Below are 7051 nucleotides of genomic sequence, written 5' to 3' on the forward strand. Positions count from 1 at the left end.
TTCGGAGCTTACAGTATATATATATATATATATATATATATATATATATATATATATATATATATATATATATATATATATATATATATATATATATATATATATATATATATATATATATATATATAGACAAGGCAAATGAAGTGAGGGACTCGTTTGACAAACATATTATGGAAGCTAACAGTCACCGAAACCAAGGTGCATAGGGGAATGTTTTTATTTTTTTAATATCTAGTGCCAATCAATTAGTTTTTAAACAAAATTACTTATCAAGCAGCAGAAAAAACAACCATGCCGCCGGTGGGATCTGAACCCACGACCTCCGAATACCGCGTTCGGTGCTCTTACCAACTGAGCTACGGCGACGGCTGCCCAATCTGCTGCTTTCGTGGGTATTTATGTTTAGCGTGTAAGCATCCTTGAGAGTGTTCACCAGCGCCACCCTCGTCCATAGCGGTGGACGTAGCACGTCCTGTAATACCGCAAGTGTGACGTAGAACGGCATCTAACGGTGAGGGCGGAAACTGCGCGAGAACCCTCTTATGCTACCTATGGCATCAAGGCTGCCAGAACCGAGACCCCCGTTAAGCTATTAGCAGACAAGGCAAATGAAGTGAGGGACTCGTTTGACAAACATATAATGGAAGCTAACAGTCACCGAAACCAAGGTTTCGGTGACTGTTAGCTGTTAGGAATAAGTTCACTTAGGGCAACTAGTGACAGATGATCCGAAGGACAGGGTCAATGGGAGAGGCCTTTGCCCTGCGGTGGGTGTAGTAAAGATGATGATGGTTATGATGCAACTGAATGATCAACAGGAAATTCCTTAATGCACCTGTTTAGAGTTTTATGCTACCGTGCTAACCACTGTAAAGCATTACCCAGATGCGAAACAGCTCGTCACATAGGTTGTAAGCTTCCATGCCGTCACACAGCGTTATTAATACACGACTTTAGCCTTCATGAGAACTCTGGAAATGCATGAGAGAGAACAGATTTTGAGGAAAGAAAATGACTCAGTAACTGCCTCACATAACTCCATGGATACCCGAACTGTGCCTGCAGGAAGGAATAAAGGAAGGAGTGAAAGAAGAAAGGAAGAGGTGCTGTAATGGAGGTCTCAGGAATAATTTCTGACCACCTGGGGATGTTTAATGTGCACTGACATCTCACAACAGCACAGGGGTGCCTTTTGCGTTTCGACATCAGACTGCATTTCACTTTTGAAGCGAAACCTTCACTACCTCATGCTTCGATTTCCGTGTGCCTAGTTTTCACCTTCAGCCAGGGACTCCCGAACGGGGGGGGGGGGGGGGGGGGGGGGCGGGCTAGGAGCAGCAGTTACCATCCCCCAACCTTTTCTCCAGAGAGGGCAGCCCCCCCCCCCCCCCCCCCCCAGCCCCGAGTCTTCAACTTCTTTTCAATTTTAGGGCGTTATTAATGTACAGCACAGTTAGGGTGGGCTCACTGGCTTCATAGACAGCCTTTAAAATGCTTAATTTAAGTAACCTAAATCCATTATGTCCCAACAGAAACTGTGAACTGAGCTTTGTTCATGACCATGATTACTAGCATTGAAATAGTATGGACAAACTTTTTTTAATGCAGTCGATCACTCCTGATGTGCACATTTAATATATATATATATATATAATTGCCCATTTGAATAAGCTTCATGTCCATCTGAAGTACATGTTTGGACAGGGAAGCATGAAAATACAAACAAAAAGTAATTAAATTTCATTAAACATTTTATGAAAGCATGGAATAAATAAAATAAACTCGGAAACCTGGACCCCCCAACCGGAAAAAAGTTCCGGAGTCCCTGCCTTGAGCTGAGGTCAATTTATGAAAAAAAATGCAATCAATATCAACGAACGGCAGTCGAACCCGCGGCTGCGCGAACAGATCTTTAACGGCTGTTGGGCCAGACCACTACGCTACTGCCTACGCTACTGTCGCAGCGAACACACCTCTTGTTAAATTGAACCACATTCTCGCGCCGTGAATTAGCGTCGTCTCCGACTTTTATTTCCTCCGACCCGCGGCACTGCCTGCTCACCGTTGTCTTCTACGTAGCACAAATTCGTGCTTTCGCCCAGATTCGAATGTCGTAAACATTCTCTGTAGTTTTTTTTTTTGAGGGGCGGAGGGGGAAGCTAGTCATAAAATGCAGGCAGCAAGCAATCGGAACGGTTCTGTAATCTGGGAGAGAACCTCTGAGTTCGTCAGCAAAAAGAATCAAAGATGAAAGAAAAGAGGACTTACCGGTCTTAAATATCTACCGGTTGTCGCCCGCTTTTCCGTTTCGCCACTTATTTTTCAGGTTCTCCCAGCATTTCTTCAGCTGGAGCCATGTCCGTGGGCTCACGTTGTGATGGGAATTGAACTGAGTTTCTATAATCTCCCACTCTTTCCTTTTCCTTGCAACTGGCACGGCATCGGTTTTCTTGTTTTCAATTACGGCCTTGTGCTTGTCGACGAGGTCGAGGAGAAGAGCTCGCTCTACTCTGGAGAAGTTCATTTTATACTCCGGTTTCTCCATCACGCCCGCATCGCAACGCAGCACCAAAGAATGACGTAGTACAGAAAACAAAACACACTACAAATGACTACACACTATCAATAAATATAATACCAAAATATATATGATACAAGCAGTGAATTTACAATTAAAATGCGAGATAACAATATAAAGCAGAGACAAAGAGCTGGCGATGCTGGCGATGATGCAACCGATGGACGCGCGCGAGCGGAAAGATTACGACGTTGACAGGAGCAGTACTACGCGCGCTACTATAGTGACGCCTTTGTCTGTGGCCAGACAAATAATATTTGTTCTCCAAAGCTAGCCGAAAAAAAATTTTTGTTGTTGTTAAAACGTTAGTTGAAACTTGTACTATGTATTAGCAGTGCTGTTTCGGCGCTTCTGTTCTTTATTTGTTCATGAATTTATTAGATACACAGAAACGTTTGCTTAGCCTCGTTCCCATGGTGCCTACTTACACCTAAAAGCGCTACTTTCATAAAAACGGCTTAAGTGCCGTTTTTGAAACTTCTTTCGCCACTGATACTTTACTCAGGACTTAAGTCAGGAACTTAAGTCACACCTTAAGTTCCATTCTTGAATACGGCGGCTAGAAATGGATTAGATAGTACGATTGTCATAAGCATCAAATCAAGTGAGTTTAAGCCCCACGGGATCAAAACAGGTTCTGATGAGGCATTCACTGTGCACACTAGTGCGTAACCGTCATCTACAGTAAAAACGGCCCGTGTCACGAGAACATTCTGTTTCGCACCGTTGTTCACATCTGGCTCAAAACGCAAGTGACGGGTGCCCGTGTAGATGTTGGAAGAGTGAACAGGAAGGAACATTACTTACTTAGTTATACCGATTTTAATGGCGCAAAAGCAACTGAGGCTATGATGCACCAAACACACGTTTAGAGCTTTTGTTAAAGGTTGCACTTTGTATATCTAAAGTTTGTTTAAAACACTGGCTTCTCAGAGAAACTTAAAAATGCTTGAAAAATCAACCAGTGCTTGATCACCCAAAAGTAACATGGGGTGTAGTGGTGTGTATTCATTGTAGAATGTTGTGAAATATTTTTTCCTCAGTTGTTCTAGTCTTGTGCATACAATTAAAATGTGGTTTACCGTTAGTTCATCGCCGCACATTTTGCAGAGAGGTTTGTCTTTTTTGTCTGTCAGAAATTTTGCGTAAGGTGTGTGTGTCCAATGCGTAGTCGACACAAAATAATTTCTGTAAAACGTTCCTGATGTTTACATCATCTCCATTCTCCCGAAACGGGTTTTATAGAATGTAGTTTGTTGTTTGTCTGTTCTTCCCATGCAACCTGCCACTTATTCTTGAGTTTACTGTGCAGTAAATTAGAAAAATCTCTCTGTGGTATGTTAACTTCTTTTATATGGCCAATTCGAGCTTGTGCTGCGCAAGCATCTGCGCTCTCATTACCTAAAATTCCAACATGGCTAGGGACCCAGCAGAAAATTATGTTATGTTTTTGCTTTGTGATTTTAACTATGTTATATATGATTTTTCCTATTTTGGGTTCAGCAGCATTTGTAGAGTGCAGCGCGTTGAACATACTCAGTGAATAGGTGTAAATGATGCTATTTTTTATGTTTTGTTTTACTATTTGTTCTACGGATACAAAGATGGCATAACACTCCGCAGTAAATACCGATGCATACTGTGGAAATCGTATCATTTTTTCGTTTTTTCCTTGAATTACTGCACTTCCGACATGACTTTCTGTTTCTGAGCCATCAGTGTAAAATTCAATGTAGATGTTGTATTTTTCTGGTAGTGCAAAGAACTCCAGTAGAATGTGCTCGTGTGGCATTTCCTCGTTACGTGTGTCAGTGTGAAGTCACACACCGAAGGGAGGCTGTACCATGCTGGCAGATATTCGTATTACTGCCGTGGCTGGTAAGAGCACATATTGGGTGACACTAAAGGTTGCTGCACCTAGTTGCTGTGCAGGTCCTCTGAAGAAACTGTCTTTGTTGAGTGAAGTGTTTCACAGATTTCGCATGCCAAGTTGCAACTTTCAAATTAAGGAAGCCAACAGTCATCAAAACCAAGGACAGCATTGTGGAATGTTTCTATTTTTTGTGCTTTTCATCAATGCAAAATTATTAGTGTAATTATGTCACAAATCAGAAAGCAAAATAAAAAACAACCACATGCTGCAGGTGAGTCTGAACCCTCAACCTCCAAATTTTGCGCCCCTTGCTCTACCAACTTAGCTATGGTAGCGGCTGCCCAGTCTTCTGCTATAGGTGGTTTTTATGCTGCATGTAACCTAACCTTGACAGTGTTCACAAGCGCCACCCTCATCCATGGCGGTTACTAAAAATGTCACGTAGGAATGTGATTGAGTGATGAGGACAGAAGCTGTCAGAGAACTCTCATATGCTACATGTGGCATCAAGATTGCTAGGACCTCTTCTGAAGCTGCTGAGCAAATGAGTGAGGGAAATGAGGGGGTTGCTATGACTTACATATGAAGGAAACCAACAGTCATCGAAACCAAGGCAAGCACCTTTTGTGTGGTGTTCATTAATGCAAAAATATTTGTGTAATTAAATAATTGTGTTCGATTTTGTGATACCACCTCTTCTGTCACGCTGGTCGGCCCTATGATTTTACAAATTTTTGAGCTGGTGGGTGGAGCTGAGGAACAGCTGGGAGTTTCAAAGAGGAATGCCTCGCACCACCAGCACATGCAAGATGCCAGTGTCAACACATGCAAGACAGTTTTACTGTGTGACTGCTGAAGATGCAGATTTTATACACGATGCTGTGCCACAAGCACCCACAAATTAGTAGAAGTGATGATGGCTGCAGTGAAGTCTATCAGCAAATGCTTTTTAATCGAAACAATTTGTATGGCACACTATACAATGTCACCTCCTAATGCGCGTTGCCAAAAAAAGATAGAAATGAGGAGAGTGCTGAGATGGTGATTGTCCTGACAGTGAGTGGGGCTAGGTTACTTTGCTATATGGAATTATATTTTGTACAGACTCCTGCGAAATAAAGGATTGTTTGTTTTGACTGATTTTACTGCAGTTCTCACAATCCTTTCCATTCCAATCGGCTTCTCTAGAGCCGCGCCTGTTAAAGATGTATACCCATCCAATAAAACAGAAATGTGTCTTTTCAGCATCTATGTACCTTACAACTATGTGCATGATCTTCAACCGCATTATCCAAGTTCACACATGCCAGAAGACACGTCTCATCTGCCTTGCTCGTTTACTCGAAAATATTTTACCACCTGAGTAGCAAAACATCGTGCGCGTCCACGCGTATGAAAAAAAAATAAGACCACCGATATCGTGTTCGCACTGACATGCCGCGATTTGTATACACACCATGACACCTTGTGCAAACAAAACATCGGCGCTTTTACGCATTTTCCTAAGGAACGATGTGATCCCAGAAGTTATGGCTAAGTTGAAGTCTTTGGTGAGCACTGGCTCCCAGTTTGATTACAGCGCTTCGCATGTGAGAAAAGAGCAAAAAAAAGGCGGTCGCTTGCTCATGCTGCGTCTCCCTTTGAGCATTGTTTTTACCTTGTGTGCTCGACGTATGGTCCAGAAGCATTTGCAGAGCCACCGTAATCACCACCTCTTCGAGGCACAGGGTATAAAAGTGGGGGTGTTCCGTGATGCACCTGGACGGCTGCTTCACAGTCGCTGCCGAGATCTCACGGCAGCAGGTGCTCTCGAGTGCAGTGGGCATCGACACGCACTGCCCGAAGACACACCTACTCGAATGCTTCGGTTAGCGATTTGACTCTCTCGCAGACTACTCAAAGTAAGCAACAAGACTCGGACATACCAGTGTGTAGTCCCGACACGACCGGGTTCGGGGGGCTCACGGTCGGGGCTTCCGCAAGTAACGGTTGTGCCGCGGGCTACGACCGCTAGTTGCCGGCCGCACGCTCCGTCTTCGCAGCCATTGTAACTGCCACCGCTGTCGTCCTCTGGCTACGGTCGATCTTGCACCCGCAAAGGTGTACCGCCTTACGGCTCAAACCCCAACAGCCGACTCCTTTCCAGCAAGCGACGGTGGAGCTCGGGAAGATCGGCCATTTTTAAATTAACTGGCTTGTGTGCGTGACGCGAGGTGACGTAAGTACTGCTTTAAGCGTCGGTCCTATGCAGTTAACCAAGAAAATGCCAGAAAAAGAGCAAAGAAAGGATGGGTCATTGAAGGCGTGTTAAGTGAAAGTAGGAAAGATGTTTCATGGCAAGCATTGCACTGCTCACTCGTATTCTGTTGAGAAGGGTTTGCTGTACCGCCTCTATCATCTCGCTTCCGGCAGAGATGTTCGACAGGTATTACTTCCAAAGTTTTGTAGATCACGGGTGCTAAGCCTTGCCCACGATAGCCCGTTGGCGGGGCATCAGGGTGTTAGTAAGACTACAGATCGAGTTATGAAAGAATTATACTAGCCGGGAGTGCAGGAGAAGATTCATGGCAAGCATTGCACTGCTCACTCGTATTCTGTTG

General features: G+C 43.9%; 1 non-coding gene across 1 annotated transcript; it reads right to left on the reverse strand.

The window, feature by feature from the left end:
* Positions 1 to 292: 292 nt before the first annotated feature.
* Positions 293 to 366, reverse strand: TRNAP-CGG (transfer RNA proline (anticodon CGG)). The gene has a single exon. It is a non-coding gene; the product is annotated as a tRNA-Pro (tRNA).
* Positions 367 to 7051: the final 6685 nt, after the last annotated feature.

This window comes from Amblyomma americanum, chromosome 4, assembly GCF_052857255.1.
Source record: "Amblyomma americanum isolate KBUSLIRL-KWMA chromosome 4, ASM5285725v1, whole genome shotgun sequence".
Taxonomy (NCBI): Eukaryota; Metazoa; Arthropoda; class Arachnida; order Ixodida; family Ixodidae; genus Amblyomma; species Amblyomma americanum.